This window comes from Alligator sinensis, unplaced genomic scaffold, assembly GCF_000455745.1.
Source record: "Alligator sinensis unplaced genomic scaffold, ASM45574v1 scaffold505_1, whole genome shotgun sequence".
NCBI lineage: Eukaryota > Metazoa > Chordata > Crocodylia > Alligatoridae > Alligator > Alligator sinensis.
Genome location: NW_005841940.1, coordinates 2,094,720 through 2,113,980, shown reverse-complemented (window position 1 = coordinate 2,113,980; position 19,261 = coordinate 2,094,720).

Here is a 19,261-nt window from a genome sequence, read left to right as displayed (position 1 = left end):
ACAAATTTTAAAACACAATTCCTTATCTTAAAGTGAAAGAGAGAGGAAGGAAGAAAAGGTAGAAAAAGAGAAACATATCCAAAGAGGGGAGAGCAAATGCAGGCAAGAGGAAAAGGGGGCTTTCTGCTACACTACCTTTTGCTACCTGAGGGAGACCTTTCCCCACAACAGCACTGCATGTTAGGCTAGTTCTTGCTATGCTTGTTCCTGCTCCTTGCCTGAGCAACTGCTGTCAGAGTCAAGTCCACTTTGGTGTAAACTAGAGGTGCACCAATATATCAGTTGCATATCAGATCAGCACCAATAAAAGGAAGTTTACATTACTGGCTATCAGCTTTTTTTGGTTGGTGTAGCTGATAATGTTCACCATTAAATATTATAAATTATGCCTTCTAGCTGGGGTCCCTGGACACCGCGTGCACATGTGCGGCTGCATGCATGCACGTTTCCAGGCATGCCACTGGGCAGCATGGAGAGCAGCTCCCTGCAGGTAAGTCTGTGGAGGGGAAGGGGCAGATTGAGGCCCCCCAGCCAGGGCAGTGAGTAGGACCCAGGGCAGGGGCAGGGCGCTGAGTGGAAGTGAACCATGGGGCAGCTCGTCCAGAGGGCATGGTGGGGGGGATGGCTTCCTGCTGCTGCACGCACCCCCTGGGGAAGCATGGGGGGGGGGCATGTGCCCCCCCCAGATTTGTGCGCAGGACAGATGCAAAGTGCACACTTTGGGCTCGAGGCTCTCTGCCCTGCTGCCTCTCCCCTGGGAGCCCTGTGCCAGCCACGCGCGCACCCCCTGCCTGTCCAGCAGCAGTGGGGATGGTGAGTTGTGCTCCTTGCTGTTGGGTGGGCTGGGGGCATGCAACCAGTCCAGGGATTCCAGGGCAATGGCAGCAGGGTGGAGAGCCCTGAGCCCAGTGGGCAGCAAGCATCTGCCCTCACCCCACTTGGCTCTGCTCCAGTTAAAAGCATCCCTGTGCTTAAAAATGGTGGTGGTGGCACTTGAACTAAAGTTTATTCAATGAGCTTTAGCTCAAGCACCCCTGCTGCCATTTTAAGCACCAAGACGCTGATCCCCTGGATAAGCTGCCCATGGCTCCATCCTGCTCCCCGCCCCAACCCTGGGTCCCATTCACTGCCCTGGCTGGGTAGCACCCCCTGCCCTAGCCTGACTTCCTCCCTCACCAGGGTGGTGGAGGGGCCCACACCTTCCCTCCCTGTTGCCCTTTCCCCTCCACAGACTTTACTTGAAGGGAGCTGCTCTTCACTCTGTCCAGCTGTATTCATCTGAATTGGTTATCGGATCGGTATCAGCTGATGTGGCTGGTTAATAAATTGGCTACCAGTATTGGCCAAGAAAAATGTTATCAGTGCACCCCTACTGTAAACCTGTTCAGATCACAAAAGCAGAGGAAAAAGCAGATCCTCCAGAAACATCTCTCTGACAGAAGATCAAGGAGCAGGTTTAAGTACCATGCTCGCAATATCAATCATGATCAGGGATCCAGGTTTTCCATTTCCCGCAGAAAAAGAGAAAAGAACATGATTTTCCCCTTTTAACTGAGAAAAATGTGGATTTTTCCTTTTAAATGGAAAAACAAGTGTATTTTCCACTTTTGCAAAGAGCTTTCTGCAGGCTGGAAGAGTTCCAGCCTGCAAGGAGCTGGGGGCAGCGGGAGGAGCACAGCAGCCACTGCCTCCTATGGATGGCAGCCAGGGCTTGGGCATTGCTTGCAGGGCCCAGGGCTGTGGACCCTGGCAGCTGGGGGGCCCCCAATGGCTGTGGGTGGAGAATGAACAGCACCAGCAGGACCCTGGGGGCTGGACCTGCAGCCTGGTGAGTAAAGGGGGCAGGGGAAGCTCTAATTTTCCATGATAAAAAACCCCAAATCAAATACCTACATTTATAGGTACATAGAATTTATTTTATTTTAGTGATTGAGGCACTGGTAGGCTTCCAAATTGCTTTAAAATTGTAAATATATCAACAAAACCTTGCGTTCAATTGATACCTATGTATATAGTGTCATTTAATTTTAATTGTGGATTTTGGTTTTTTGTTTTTTTCAAGTCAGAGCATTTGCAATTTTTAAACAAAGAAAACCAAGATACCTAGTCACGATTGCTGCAGATGTTCTTTTCTTTGATCAATCCCCCCCTCACTTCTTTTCTTAACTAGCCCTAAAATTCTCCTCCTGGAGCTTTCAGAATAAAAAAGATGGCCCTTTCAGAATAAAAAAGATGGACTTTGCTGCTACATAAAGCAATAAACATACCCTCTACACTGAGAATGCAGCTTCCGTCCCCATTCCTCTCACATGGCAGGTTGCAGAAGAAACTACAGAAGACTGGAAGCAGTTTTTCTCTTGCTACTTTAGAGCAAACCAGCAAACCCTTCTGTCTACCTTCTCTTAGGGCCCAAGGGAGATGTGGCCATTTAGAGTACCAGAGCAGGTCTTGTTTATTGTCAGAACTTAGTAGTTAAGTGCCTCAGCACAGTGGAATTTTCTAGCACAGTGAAGCTTTTCAGCACGGTGAAATTTCCGCTACGGTGGAGAACCATGATGCAGAAAAAACTCCCGCCATCCCTATGTAAATACGCACACCATTATTGGTTGGTTCTAAATTATTCCTACGTGGCGACTAGCAATTGGTTCGCTAGCCATATAAAAGTTAGACCAGTTTCCGCCCACGTTGGAGAACTTCGCGCCCATCTCAGAGTGAACGTGGCGGCCTGATCAACCACCAACGACTCCCTGTCATCGACTTTCCCGACGTACCCCGTACCCTGCATGCTAGTTGAATTGTCACGGACAATTCACCTTGGTTTAAAGAGCTCTCGTCCGGTTGTAACTGAAGTTAACTTTCTGCCTACGCTGTATTCATCGACGGTGTAAGTAAAGCAATCTCTTTGTTTAACCGATATGCTTCTGTGCCTAATTCTGCTCCATTGGTCAAAAGTACCCGCCTGCCGTTTCGGGGCTACTGGCCACAGCCCGGCCTACCACTCGACCACCACATTTATGATGCTGGTGAGTGTCTGTATAAGTTACCTCGGAGGAGAGAGCTCTGGGGACTCAGGTGGGCAAAGCCTGGTAACTAAAATCTGAACTAAGAACCTGGTGCTGCTGAGCTATTCAAGCTGGGCAAAGAAGCACCCAGGCATTCAAAGAGTGTCAGAACTGCAAACAAGGCATTAACTAGAACATGAGGCTTAGGCAAAGGCTGGTTCCCTGTGCCGCTGAGTTAGTTTGCCCACCCCTACTGGGCAGACCTGGACAACCCTTTCCACCATTTTGCCCTTTCCTCCTTCCCCCATGCCAAACTACTGGGCCATTTTCTAGCCTGCAAGACCCTTTGACTCCAATGGCTCCACGTAAATAGTGACAGCCTCACAGTGATAAGAACACAAAGAGCAACTGGGAGCACCAGCTTGGATGAGTTATGTTCATCCTTTGTACCTCAGAATTAAACCTGTCAAGGGCCCCCACTGCCCAACAACACTTCTACAAGGATTTATTTATTTAAACATATCATTCAGATCAAACGATGGGGAGGCCAAACCCAATGCTTTCCCCTGTTGGGCTGGCTCACTGGTTTGTTATTGAAGGGTTGTTCATAAAGGCTCTAATTAATTCCTATTAGTTTCTTCTCATAACAAACAAGGGAGAAACCAGCAAATTGCTTTTGGAAGCCACCTCCTCTTCCTGCCTAAGTGAATCATGCCTATGGTAACAGGTACAAGGAAAAAACACTAGGTTAGTCAAAACCTCCTGTACTCACTGCTTCGTGTTGTCACTCATGTGTCTTGCTGGCAGTGGTGGCAAGACAGCAGCTGATGGCAGCTGCCAGGGAGCCAGGCAGTCAGGGATGATGATTAATAGACAAATGGAATTGGTTTTTCAGTTTAATGGAATAAAGTATTTGCTCCTTGGGAGGGATATAATTAGTCCTATGAATGCTGTGCTAACTTGGCCCAGAGTAGCAGCAGTAGCCACAGCTACTGGTACAGGGCAAGCAGCCATAGGCCAAGCAAGCACCAACTGTTGTAGTAAACTCACCTTTGCATTGCACCCCATTTTCTATTATAGGTTTCTCAGACTATGCCAGCTGCCCAATTTGTATGCACCACACTAGTTTGAAGATCCAGCCAAAATATCAGGACATTCTAGAGTGCATCACTGCACCAACCAGACCTAAGGAGAGGATGGGAGTGGAAGAAAAATATTTCTGATTACTAGAGTTCATTCTGAAGGAGTTCTGCTTCTGTGCAGATTACCCCACTGCACCCACCAAAACATGGACCTTATTTAAGTGGTCTGTATTTTCTGTTTTGCCTTAGACCTACCAAGTCACCTTGGGAAGATCACTTTGTCTCTGTACATTTCCCCTTCTCCCATCATCTCTGGTCTTTTAATAAGATTTTAGGCCCTGTCCAGAGGAGCGTCTAGCATAAAGAGTTTCTGATCTCAGTCACAGCCCCACATGGTACGTACAGATAATAATATTTAATGGCCAATAATGAGTACCTATTAATAATTATATTGGTAACAGATAATAATACAATTGAAAAAATACCAGCTTGCTTTAAGTGCAAAACCAGTTAAAGATCTTCGGTATTAAGATCTGCATGAAGTCCAGATGATGTTGGGCTGCTTACATGGAGAACTTCCTCCATCTAGATGAACAAGGTTTTCTGGTAGATGTTTTACTGCTCTATATCAGGATTTCTTGGATCTGTATGCAGTAGTCTCAGTTGATAGTTGCCAGACTCCTAGATGTCAGATATGGTGGCTGGAGGTCTGGGTGGAACAACTGGCCATAGTTCTGTGAGTTCACATCTGAGGTGCCCAGGAATTGGATTGGAGGGCAAATGGGTATCTGTAAATAATTTGCTAGTCAAACCCAACTCAGCCACTTTGCAGGTACGAAAAAGTCTCTTTGCCTCTGGAGGAGAAAGCAGCTTCTTCTGGGTGCACCTACACATGCAGTTTAATGTGCATTAGCCTATTTTAATGCACATTAAAGCATCACTGTTTTTTATTTAATGCAAATAAAATAGGCTAATGTGCGTTGTGTCACTTTAAAAGTATGCTCTTTAGTTATTGTGCATTAAGCCAAACTAATGCACATTTTCCTAGTACCTCACAACAGAGGGCATTTATACACATACCTTTTAGTTCTTAGATGCGCTAGCGATCCGGGGCTTCAGATTAATCTTAATGTATTTTTAAGATTAATCAAGTCTGTTCTGCATGGGAGCTCATGTGCACCACGCTGTACTGCATGCAGTTGTACAAGTGGCAAAAAGCATGTCAGTGTGGAGAAAATGATGGTGGTGCGCTTTTGAACTAAAGCATCTCTAAAGCTTTTTAGTTCAAAAGCGCACCCAATGCCATTTTCTTCATACTGATGTACATTTTGCCGCTTATTCAATTGCAAGCGTCACAGTGCCAAACGCTTCTCAAAGCACCTGGCGCTGCGCAGCTTGCACGTGTAAAAATGATCAGCAGTACTAGATTTAATGTGCATTAACTAAAGCATGTTAATGCACATGTAGACATGCCCTATCCCTAGAGGAAGAGCTACAGTGGCTATTTTCTTGGTCCCAAAATGAAAAATTTTGCATTACTTTACACAGCAACCCCTACAATCAAGGAGCAGTTCTGATGGGATTCCAGATCAATCCACAAGACTGGGAAGCCTATGGCTGCAGTCTGAGGCTTAGAGAAAGGGTCGGTGGCGGGGGTGGGTTGGGGGGCGGGGTGTAGAGGATATACGTGGAGGTTTCTGAAGGTTCCTACACAGAGGATGAAGGACTGCAAATGTTCAGAGTCTAAAGAAACCCCTTCCTGTAACCTCCTGCACTGACAGAGCTGTGTCATGACCCCTCACCATTTACAGATATACCCTTCCTTGCACATTTTGAGGGCAGAGCCATGCCTCATTTTATCAAGTTCCCCACCCCATGATTACAAATACCCAGACACTGCAAATCACAAAGAGAGAGAGAGATAGGATAATAAAGAGGATAAAGGAACAGACTTTGCTTTCAGGCTGAACTGCAGCCACAGACAGGAGCCCTCTAAATCAGGCAGGTGTTCAAAAGCCCCCAGAACAGATTATAAGCCTAACTTTGGATCCATTTGCATGCATGACTGCAGCTCAGGCCCTGGATCATTCCTGTTCTTTGTTCTGATATACATACAGGTTTTCCTCACTTTATGCGGGTTCTGTATGTGCAAATTCACTCTTATGCAATGACCCTTTTTATACCAAAAATTTGTAATACGCAAAGTAAATTCACTCTTATGCAACCAGTGTGGTAGAAGCCCACAGTCAGCTGCTTTGTGTGGTGCATTGTGGGAGTGACGCGCACCAAAAGTGTCCTGTGTGGGTCTGTGCTCCTCACTCGTCGTCTGCGACACGTGTTTCTATAGTTGCCGTCGCCATTATGGTAACATTCACCACCACCCTGTGCTTGTGTGTACTGTCTACTGTTGCCGAGTATCAACATTGTCTTGTAAAAGTGGCAGAAATGGGTCTGGGGGTCAATACAGTTGAGGTCTTGGAACGTATCCCTATGTTACATTATAAGGTGGGTTCCCTTTATGTGAATTCAAGTTATGTGCTGTTTTCCAGGAACATATGTACAGCATAAAGTGAGGGAAACCTGTATCTGTCCTTCAGTAGAGAGTCCGGTAAAAGCAACTCAGTGCCTTCGACAAATTAGGGTTTCAATGGCACTATCAGCCCCAATGTACCACATCCCTAATCATAAATAGTGCCACAAGGACTGACACTAATTGGCACCCTGGCTGGCATTCTTAGCAGAGAGGTCAAAAGCAGAGTGGGGAGCAGGACTGCCTCCAGGATCTGTCATCTTTTGCATTGCTAATTACTACTCTGCTAGAGTCCCTTGATATCATTCCCCAGTACTGCTAGCTCATTTCAGCACCATCAAGCACTGCTGAGCTTCTGAATGTCTCAGTTATTTCCCCCATCATCATTCAAATCCACAAGAAAGGCCATTTTAAAGGGCTGGGGCAGCAAATCATACAGCTCTTTTGTTAACTGTTTCTATCTCCATCCCATGTGAACCAAAAAAAAAAAAGTCAAGACAGAATAACCCTAGAACTCTACATCATCATAATGATTCACCATAAACAAGCACCCACCCAAGTCCAAATGCTTCCTAAGTCCAAGGAACAAATATGATGCTGGCCCTCTAACACCAGCTGATAACAGGAGAGGATGCATCCAACCACTCCCCAGTCACAGGTATTCATTTTCCAAGGGAAAGAAAATGTCAGGCACTTGAGATAGCCAAATAAGTGATCTGTGCTTGCAGCTTCTCTGCTCTCTGAAATGGCAATATCCTCACCTGAAACCTGTGTGGCAGCCTCGTTGCTCCCCTCCTGATAATTATACATTAAATGTAGTAGATGAAAAGGTGGAGGCAGGGGGGACCCAGAACTCCCTCCTACACACTTACTGCTCTAGCTTCAAACCTCTTTTGTCCTCCCACCACAGCCAAGCCCCTTCAAGAGCAAGTCAGACCAAACCTAACAACATTAGAAGTAACACACTGAGTAGTGAGGGCATCTTTGGTCCTTGGTCTAAAATTCTGTTGTCTGGATTTTTGTCTTTAACAGTAAGTCTACACACTGGTCTTCAGTGCAGAAGAGGAGTGAAATGCTTCCACTGACAAAGATCACATGAATTAGAGCTCTCACTGTAAAATCGGAGTGGAGACAACACACTCCTTTTTACCTTGAGATAACAAATTAGGATGAGCTCCAATTGTAAGGGATAGTAGAGCTGCACCAAGATTACATTTACCAATACTTTGTTTCTACTGGATTGTACACTGCAATGGCAAAAACAATCTAAAAACCCCCCCAACAAAACACTATTTGGTACTGTTTTGGAGGTTTTTTGCATTGAAAACAAGCAGCAAAGTGGGACTGCTGTTGCAGGACAATGGTGAATAGTCAGAAGCCCCAAGATGCAGCACTAATTTACTCCCAGATCTTTGCCATGATTCCTACCCTTTCTGTGACTCAGTTTTTCTATCAGTAAAAGGAGGAAAATAACCCTTACCTGCATCACAGGTAGCTTCTGCCAGAGAGCAACAGATAAGAACTACTGCTAACTCAACGAGGGCATGTTTCTGTCAGGGTGATGTCCTTTAACTTTTCTCCAACCAAGCAATAACCACAAAGCAGCCATGATTCAGAGGATCAATGGTTACTTACAACATCACAGGTGTGATGCACAGCTGAATTAATTAGTGCTTTCATAATACGTCAAGTACCCAAAAATGTAAACATGTACAGTTTGAGTGCAAACTGCTATTATTTTTAAATTACTGTTATACCTTGTTACAGATTAGAGATCTTAGGTTACTGATTGTGTTATTGTTCCTTTTTTAGTTAAGGTCAGCATTTCAGGTCCTGTTACTCTACATTTATAAGGAAACTAGCCAATATCCCATCAAGAATGACGGGGGGCAGAGGAAGGAGGAGGCTGGGATGGAGTGCTACCACCTAACGCCCCGTGCTGTCACTGTTCTGCCTCTTGCAGGGAGCGGGGTGGGGAGCCAGTCCTTGGCACTGCTTGCAGGGAGTGCTGCTGACCTCAACTCCCCCACCCTCTGCCGGTCTTCAGCACGACTTGAGTCATGGTGGCGCTCCCCCACGCTTGGAGGGCATTGATTGGCTGTTTCCGCTAGCCAATCAGAGCGTGAATAAAGTGTTACAGACAGACAGACTTAGGCTTTTATAATATTAAAATAAACAGCAATGATTTTTCTCAGTTGCTATCATGACCAAGAGACATCACCACAACCTAAATTAGATTGAGCACTGCCTGTCCATGGAACTTGTGATACTGTAGTATCTGAACACATCACAATCTTTGTTTTAGTGCATTTACTCTCACAACAACTGTATGCTATTGCCCCTATTTTTCAGAGAACAGAGGGACAAAGCAAACAGGAAATGTGGTAGAGCACAAACTTAAACCGAAATCTCCCAGATCCTAGGCTAGTGAGTAATCCCTGGGTAGGTAATCCTTCCTCTCTAGAGTTCTGTGCTGGGCTAATAGCATTCTTTAATAATCAAAGCTGTACCTCATGTCTTAATAGCCATAGTTCTCCCTGCCCCTTCCACAGCCACAACACAAAGAGATCTGTTAAGCTGAATCCAGACCAAACTCTAAACTACTCAAAGTTTTAGGAGTATCCAAATGCTGGGTGGAGGAAGAGTAATTAGCTTGTACCCACCTCTACAAATAACTTATTCCTCTCCCCTACCTTTCTGCTTCGTCCACTGAAACTGTTGGCTGTTTCATCACTCCCCCTTGCTCAGATCTTTTGAATCAACTACTGAAAGAAAAAGTGTGATGGGAAATGGCATAAACAAGCTCTCTTTTGTGTGAGCCAAACAAAAACTCTGGTCTGAAGGGAGTCATGTAATTCAATCTGTTCGGCAACAAAATTGTACCCCTTGCTGAGCTGTGTGCAACACTCACAAGCACATCCAAAACACACACACGTGCTTTGGGATCAATAAGTTCCCCTTTCTTTACCTAGCCTTCCAATAGAAAAACACCTGCAGTGTCAGAAAACCATGGTGGCAGGGAACCCTGGCCAAGATTTTAATTGAAATCTTCTCATTGAAATCTGGCTTTGTAAAGACTAAAAAAACTCTAGACATTGCACCTTTAGCTGCTGCACATCATTATAGACAAAGCATAGCATGTGCAAACTGGTCTTTGTTATTGTATTTTACTTAGAGGTACACAGAAAATACCAAAGCGTGCGTGGACTGGTAGGTAGGGCAGCAGATACGATAGCATGTATATGACTGCTCAGCAGCACTCAGAGCTCCTGGCTAGTTAGTACATGGGCCTCAGCCCTGGCCCTCAGAAGCAATAGTACACATTTCACAACTAGGCAGTACAGGGTCTTGAAGAAAACACAACCATGGTGCATGAGGAAACCTAGTGTGGAAGATACTGGCAGTGAGGATGCAGTTGTGTTCACCAATGGAGAACTGAAAAGTAGAGCCCCTGGAGTCCCCCATCCACAGGCTAATGAATTTGCTATGTGTACACAACATGTAACATGGCACTCTTACATCACACTCAGCAGGCTTGGAGGGAACTTTCCTGTAGCTAAACTGCAAATACGTAGAAACTGTACATATAGGACATAAATCATCCCTCCCTTCCAAAACCTTGGCACTTTTCTGCTTACATTTTCTCCTCTGTGGAAAGTGGAAAATTCCACCTGCTTCCCTTATTGAGGTGCTGGCAGTAGATGAGTTGGATAATTAACTACTTTCTGCTCTCAGTTACATTCATCCATTGAAATGTAAGGGGGCTGCCCAGGTGCAGGTATGAGTAGATTATGGCCCCGCACATTTGAAGAGGAAAACCTTTAGAAAGGGGCTACATATTCCAGTTAATTCACATGGGCACTGATGAAATTACATCCACTCTTTCAAACTTTCATATGCAGCAAGCCTTGTTGCCAAGCTCTGAACCCTGCCCTGTGCTTTTTGGATGCTGAAACAGAAGTGCATTCAAATGAGCTCTAATGAGGAACGCTCCTTCACCACAGGCTCAGAGGGATGCCTTAATTGCACAGCAAGAAAACTTCCACTCCTGGGGCTAAAATCCTGCCTTGCGCACACAGGAATAGAATGTGCATCTCTGATGGAGGCAGCAGGTGGGGAAGGTTGCTGCTTTCCCCTACTAATTTAAGGTCAGAGGGTAGCATGCTGCTGTGTTTATTTATACCTATAAGGGCACAAATGCTCCTCTTATCCAATTCTAAAAGTTCTTACCTATGTTGTTTGGACTTTTTATCTAGTATGCTATAGTCAGTACTGAATATGGGCTGCTGTCTGGGTGAACTCTGAGCCAGCTGTGCAGCCCTAATGGCATATGAAACTCACTGACCCAGGGACTGGTGCATGTGTGAAGCAGCTGAAAAGTTGCATCATTATGGGAAGGAAGGGGAAGGCTGAAGCAAAACCTATCTCTGTTTCCTCTGACCCTCCCTTGGAGTGAAGCATAAGGAAAAGACACCATAGCTGGTTGCCTTGCCAGCTATCTTAGATTAAACACAGCATCACAGAACCTAAGGCCAGGGAAAACAATAAGGTTTGGAGCAGTCTCCAAATGTCTCTACATTACCATCTAAGTGATACAAAACTCTCAAGGGCACCAGACCAGGGTTGCTAGTAAGGTGGTCTGGATTTAAGCTGATTAGACTCTGAGCTATTTTAACACCTTCTAGTCACCATACCTACTGGAAGGGCACTGCATATCCACTAGCAATGGAAAGAGTCCAAGCAAAGACACAGGGTACCTACATCCAGTAAAACAGGGTGCCTTTATATCTCAGAAATGTAGCCAGGTCTTTTGGAATAATGGTTACATATAAATTAATCCTCAGGTCATGGTCTTAGTTTTTATCTAGTTAGAATATTTTTTTTAAAGTGTTCTTCACCATAGTATCCAATGATCTTTAATGCACATGTTCACCAAATCCCAGTGAAGGGGAGAAATACTATTATTACCATGATAGGCAGGGTGGGGTGGTAGGAAGCTACTTGCCCAGAAGCCTACAGCAGATGAAGGGGTATGACCATAATCTCTTGCTTCTCCCACAAAGCCATCCTCCTTCTTTTCAGACCTTTCACTAAACGTACAGGGCTCTGCAGCACAGTTGGAGAAGCATTTACCAGCACCATGTAACATCCAGCAAGACGTATGCTTTCCTGCTTTCAAATAACAAAATATTGCTCCTTGCCCGTCAGAAAAAGGCCAACAATTTACAAAACAAAGGGAAGGAAGTGGAAAGAGTCAGAGAAATAAATCAAAGGAAGAGCAGACATGGTGTATTATCAGAACCCCCCAAAGAAGATGAATGATTCTGGCAGATCTGACTAATCAGCAAGGGGAAAAAAGGGGTAAGGAAAAAACTCACATGACCACACACACAACAGAGGCAGCAGATGGCTTTGTGAAACTCCAATTTACCAAGACTAATCACAGGCTTCCAGTAAGGCTGCCTGAATCTCTGAAAGGTGTCAGCGCAAACAACCCACTGAGAAAGAAGCTGCTCTGCTGCAGGGAATTTATTGAGGAGTCTGTCTGTGAGCAACATTCAGTATTCCCAGTGCTGTCTGGCAGGACAAAGGGCCAGTTTCACTTTTCTGGGGTTACTCTTAACAAATTCAAATAATACCTGCTGGAGCCCTGCCTGGAAGTGGGCAGTGGAGTCCCCCAGGGCTCTGTCCTTGGGCCTGCGCTGTTCAATTTCTTTATTAGTGACTTGGACAATGGGGTGAAAAGCACTCTGTTTAAATTCGCAGATGACACCAAGATTTGCGATGAGGTGGGCACGCTAGAAGGGAAGGACAGATTACAGTGGGACCTGGACAGGTTACAGGGGTGGGCAAATGAGAATAGGATGGGATTCAATACTGACAAGTGCAGGGTGCTGCACTTAGGCAGTAGGAACCAGCAGCATACCTATAGGCTGGGGAACTCCCTTCTCGAAAGCACGGTGGCAGAAAAAGATCTTGGAGTCATTATTGACTCCAAGATGAACATGGGCTGACAATGCGAGGACATGGTCAGTAGGGCTAACCATATCTTGTCGTGCATCCACAGATGCATCACAAGCAGGGCCAAGGAGGTGATCTTCCCCTTCTATGCAACACTGGTCAAGCCGCAGCTGGAGTACTGTGTTCAGTTCCGGGTGCTGCATTTCAGGAGGGATGTGGACAGCACTGAGAGGGTTCAAAGGAGGGCCACTCACATGATTCAGGGACAGCAGGGCAGACCCTACGAGGGGAGGCTACGGGACCTTAACCTGTTCAGCCTTCGCAAGAGAAGGCTGAGAGGGGACCTGGTGGCCATCTATAAACTTACTAGGGGGGACCAGTGGGGATTGGGAGAGACCTTGTTCCCCCGAGTGCCTCCCGGAGTAACAAGGAATAACGGCCATAAGTTGTTAGAGAGTAGGTTTAGACTAGATGTTAGAAGGCAATACTTCACAGTCAGGGCGGCCAGGGTCTGGAACCAACTTCCAAGGGAAGTGGTGCTGGCTCCTACCTTGTGGGTCTTTAAGAGGAGGCTTGACGTTTACCTAGCTGAGGTCATTTGAGCCCAGTTTCTCTCCTGCCCAGGGCAAGGGGTCAGACTAGAAGATCTACAAGGTCCCTTCCGACCCTACTTCTATGAATCTATGAAACAAAATGACATCACCTGGATGCTCATAATGAGCAGCTGATAGCACAAGCAAGCAACAAGCCCCAATGATGAAGCTGACAGAAATGGTGAATTCAGTAAAAGAGTGATTTGATAAATTTTGCATAATAAATCACCAGTGGACAAGTTGCCCACATTGGAGCACCTAGAGAACAGCCCCCAACCCAATTCCTTCTCTTCCCACAGCTGGGAATGGCTGATAAACTCACTGCTACTCCCTCCCTTCCCTTATTACCCCCCACTTACCGTTTGTTGTCCCAGCGTGGAGGAATCCCAGTTCTAGGCAGACTCATTTCTTGCCCCGAGGGCCGCGCAGGTTCTGGGGGCTCTACCACCTATCCCAGCTTTGGTGCCAGGCAGGGAGGCCCTTACCAGAAGTCTCTCCTCAGTGCTGTTCTCCGTATCTTCAGCCAAGCCCCCCTGTTGCTGCTGTGGATACACTCCCACACTCCAGCTATTTAAAGGGGGATAGGTAGCATTTAGGACCCATTTCCTCACTGAAAGGAGGCTTTCAAGTTGCAGCCTTTCTTCTTGTTTCCATACACGAGGACTAGAAGTCTAGTAGACTAGAAGACCTTAAGGAAGTCCTTGCCACAGAAGGAAACCATTCTTTTTTTCTCGTTTTTTCAAGGAAAATTTTGTGTTCCAAGCCAAATCGACCAAATCAAATACAAATCCATGAATCATTCAAGAACCATATGTGGCCTGACTACTGGCAAACATCCTCTGCCCCCACCTGGGGCTTCAAATGTTTCCACATCCTTTGGCAGGTATCCTACGTGCAGGCCCAAGCCTGGAGGCTTGGGGTTTGGATGCCCCCAGATTTTGCTTACCCTCAGCCATAGGGCCGCAGCAGCAAGCCAGGGAGGAGTATCCCAGTTCCATAAAGTGTGTGTAAAGCCAAGATTTTCCCACTGGAAATTAAAGTCGGAGGGTAACTATGCATAACCCCCGCCTGGGTACTAACCCATGCCACACAGTGGTTACCCCCTCCCCGTGGAAAAACCACCTGCTACATCATAGTGTCTCCCTTGCCACAGAAACAAACCATTTCCTCACGACTATTTCCTCCTCTTTAAAAAGCATTACTGGCCCAGGAAGCATCTGATGCCACAGCAGCCAGCCGCAACCGCAGTTAGGGTGAGCCCTGGCTCCAGGCACATTTGGCAGCATTGGCATTGCCTGTTTGCTATCAGATGCCAGGGAGAGCCTTCTAGTCACTGCCATGTCCCGTCTTAGCAGTGTTTTAAAAGACTGGTCCTGAGCTGCCCCCTAGCAGATGCAGATCGGGCCTAGCCCCTGCTGGCCATTCCCGTCCTGGTCCCCAGGGAGCCCCCTCCTCTCCCAGGCCCCTGCCTCCCTAAAAGGTTTCCATAGCAACCACCTGACTCCCCAGGGCCTGGCCCAGAGGCAAAGCCTGTCCCTGCCCCTCACCAAAGTCAATGTCTTGGCAATAAACTGCCTCTGAGGGAGGCTCCTGTGGTTAAGACATTAGCTAGGACTCATGGCAACCAGATTAAATTCCTAACTGGCTTCCCAAGACATGGTGGGCCTCCCCATGGGGCCGTGTGGTCAAAGGCACTGAGAGCCTGACTCACAGCTTTTAGGGACCTGCATACCTCTACAAGCACTGGCTTTAGTCTCTCAGCGCTTTGTTTTTTCACCCCCAAGCTGAAAAATGGGGAGCATAATATTCTTCTACCTCACAATGGCTTTATGAGGAAAAATATATATTGAAGAGCATGAGGTGTCCAGGCAGTACAGTGTGGGGATTAAATGTGTGAGACACCATGCTTCTAACACCGCCTGTATCACCACTCTCTAAGCAGGTATTAAAATGAGCCCACCTCCTCCTCCTCAGGAACTCAGGCTTCCCACTACGTGCCCTTTGTCATTCATAGCATTAACCTCCGGGGTAGACAACCTGGAGCATTTCAACCAGTTTGTGTCCTGTGTCAGGAGCGCCCTGTTGCAATGCAGGAACCTCCTGGTATACAGGCTCGCCGAGCTCAAGGAAACACTGCGTTAAAATGTTTCTGAGCCAACTTCAGCCCTACCACTGGAGAGTGAAGATGGAGAAGATGCAGCCAACCTCATCTGGAAAAGCGACACCTGGCACAGGTTGTTCAAAGACCCTCCGGGAAGGGAAGTGGGTGGAAAGGGAGATCGAAGGGGACAGAGAGGCAGCTGGACCTGGAGACAGCGAGAAGGACTACCACAGGATCAGCCGCAGCAGAAGTGACAGCGCCAGCGCCAAGGACAGTGAATGAACTGAGAACATAAAACCCAAATTGGGTTTGAACTAAAGGACTGTGATTGGGAGGTGAGGGTGTGCAGGGGTGCAGCAGAGTAGGTGCATTTATTGTAACAGGAAACGAGGGTTTCTTAATGTATTTTAAAGATGGAAAGTTTATGATAGAGGATGTATATCTGTAACTCTCTCTCTCTTTCTAGAAATATATTTTAATAATAATAAAAAGGTAGCCAACCTGGAGCGTGCATGCCACAACTGGCACAGGCAACCTTTGTGTGTGGCATGCAATAGATCAGGGAGGGGCAGGGAGCAACAAGCAGAGGAGCAGATCAGGCAGGGATCAACAAGCAGAATCAGAAAATTAGGGCTGGAAGGGACCTCAGGAGGTCATGTAGTCCAACCCTCTGCTCAAAGCAGGACCATCACCAACTAGATTTCATAGATTTCATAGACATCAGGGCTGGAAGGGACCTCGGAAGATCATTGAGTCCAGCCCCCTGCCCAAAGGGCAGGAAGTCAGCTGGGGTCATAGGATCCCAGCAAGATAAGCATCCAGTTTCATCTTGAAGGTGTTCAATGAAGGCGCTTGAACCACCTCCGGTGGCAGGCTGTTCCAGACCTTGGGGGCTCGGACAGTAAAGAAATTCTTCCTTATGTCCAGCCTGAAACGATCTTGAAGTAGTTTGTGACCGTTCGACCTCGTCATCCCTTGGGGCGCTCTGGCGAACAAACGTTCCCCCAGATGCTGGTGGTCACCCCTGATAAACTTGTAGGTGGCCATCAGATCACCCCTGAGCCTGCGCTTTTTCAGGCTAAAGAGCCCCAGGGCTCTCAGCCTGTCATCGTAGGGTCTGCTTCCCTGACCTCTGATCATGCGCGTGGCTCTTCTCTGGACTCTCTCAAGCTTCTCCACATCCTTTTTGAATTGTGGAGCCCAAAACTGGACACAGTACTCCAGCTGCGGCCTCACTAAGGCCGAGTACAGGGGGAGAATGGCGTCCCGGGATTTGCTTGCGGTTTCTTTGTAGAATTGCTTGTTTTGTTTTGTGTTGTTTTTTTTAAAACCATTCATCCACCCAAAACATCGGACCTTAGGCCATGTGTTCCTGATTTAATGGAATCCTCTTCATGAGATTATTGTGGTTGACTCATTTATCAGTGCAAAGCACAGCTTTATGTATTCTAGTGTTCCTCATTCTTTTAGGGGTCTGTTTCCTATTCTTTCAATGTTTAGAGTGGCTCAGTGGTTTCAAACGGCACATTTAAAAATCTCATCAATGGAAAAAGCGTTATAAACCATATTTTCCAAGAGTCTGATGGTGAACCTGCAGAACTGTGCACCTCTTGTCTTCCTAAAACTGTTGAATATGTAACAGCTGTTAATCGGGTTATGCCATTAACAGATAAGTGCATATATTAGTGGTCTTGGCACAGGCATAAAGACATAGTTCATTCAGCTGAAAGCATCCAGGAAATAAAAACAATTACCCAACAGGCTCTTATCCATGATTGTAGCAATTCTAAATATTTTCCTCTTAACAGGGCCAGATTTACTTTTAGTGAAATCAAACATGTTAGGATTGTTTTTAATATTAAATGATATTTTAGTTTTATATGTGTTGCAAGCTAAACTAGATCCAGATCCTACTTCTGTTTGCAAAATTTAAGGGCTCACTAGCGCTGCTGGTATGAAATGGAGTGTAGAATCAGGCCTGGTTTTTTTGCACATACATTTACTGATGTGTACCAGACGGTATAATGCACTAATTGCAAGAGGTGTGACAGTGTCTTAAACTCAAATTGCTGTTCTGTGGTGCTAAGTAGCTGTGGCAAAGTGACAGCATTTCACTGAAGTGATTCCTGTAAGTGATTTGGGGTCTGGAAATGATTGGAGCAGCCAAACAAATAAGTGAGATGGTGCAACTCAGACAGGGAAATCCTCTTCAAGACCAAAGACTATATGCAGAGGCAGGAAATCTGGAGACCTGTTTCAGTTGTCAGTTGCCCCATCTGGGTCAGCAGGGGTCCAATGTTGCCCCTGCTTTTCCTCCGGCTCCCCACATATCTGAAAAAGGACTTCTTATTGTCCTTGATGCTCAAAGCTAGCTGGAGTTCAGTTGCAGCCTTGGCTTTCCTGGTCTGCTCCCTACAGGACCGGACCAGTGCAGAATAATCCTCCTTGGAGGTGACTCCCATCCTCCACCCTTTGTAGGCCTTTCTTTTTAGCCTCAGGAGATCTGCTAGGTCCCTGGAGAGCCAGGGGGGCTGCTGTGCCCTCTTGCTGCCTTTCCTCCGAGATGGAATAGATTTAGTTCATCCCAGCCAAAGCTTTGTGTAGTTGGGTTTTGAAAACCTCCAAGGATGGAGCTCCCACCACCTCTCTGGGTAACCTGTTCCAGTGTTTTACTACCCTCTAGTAAGAAAATTCTTCCCAATATCTAACCTAAACTTCCCTTGTTGTAACTTGACACCATTGCTCCTTGTACTGTCATCTGCCACCACTGAGAACAGTCTAGCTTCATCCTCTTTCGAATCCCCCTTCAGGTAGCTGAAGGCTGCTATCAAGTCCCCTCTCGCGCTCCTCTTCTCCAGACTAAATAAGCCCAGTTTCCTGTCTTTCCTCGTAAGTCACATCCCCCAGCCCTTTCACCATTTTTGTTGCCCTCTACTGGATTCTCTCCAATTTGTCCAAAGCAGCAGATCAGGCAGGGGGAGGGGAGTGGAGTGGCACTCGAGGAGGGAGTGGGTCAACTTATGGCCTGCCTGCAAGAAAAGCTGGCTCCCACTGCTTTGGCCTATCACAATATCTCAACTCTCACTCTTGCTGTAGGTGGGTTCAAAGAAACCGTTTTTTGGAGACCAACTGTTCTTCTGGGCAGGCACTACACCTCTTCAGGTTTATAGGCAGTACTTATTACAGGGTAGGCACTACTGAAGTAACAAAGGCTTGATCTGCACCAGTGCCAGTCATCAGTGGACCTTTCATAGTTAGAAACCTGCACTGTTGTAGTAATTTTGCCTGTATAAAAGCAGTGCCTGTGGCACCATCATGAGCAACTTACTCTTCTGATGCTTTGGTCTTGAATTAGTGTCTGGCCCCTTAGCTGAAATTGGGGCAAGCTACTGTAGCAGAAAGTGTATTTGAGGCTTCCAGGCAAGAGAAAGTAAAAAGACCCTGCAATTAAATGCTCAGTGCCAAGGATCCAACGGAAGGACAATTAAATGCTTTCCTGTGATTCTCTTAGCTTCTTTCAACAGATACATTTTATTAAACCCCTTTATTAGCAGGGCTGAAACATTTGCCATTGAATTAATGATGCTGGAAAATCTCCACTCTTCGTGGCATCCTATTCACAAATGTTTGCTGAGAGGTAGAAGGCTGAACAATGCTGGCTTTGCAAAGCCTGGCCCTGAGCCAGGGCTTACAGTCTGTCTCTCTCCCAGGAGCAGCCAATTCACACACAAAGTATGAATGCTCATTAACTGCAAATATCAGGTAGGCAAAAATCTGGCCACATGTGACCGCTGTCCTGGGCTCCCACTTCAGAAAAGCCTCATTCTTTCCCTCTTCATTTTAGCTGTTAGCAAATGGCTAGGTTAGAGGGGTTCTTTTCAAAATTGGGTTTAATTAGATTTAATTGGTTAATTACCTGAAATTCCAGCAGGACTACCAAAGGCTACTGTATCACAGGATGAGATAACATGATACCAAAGGCATTTAAAATA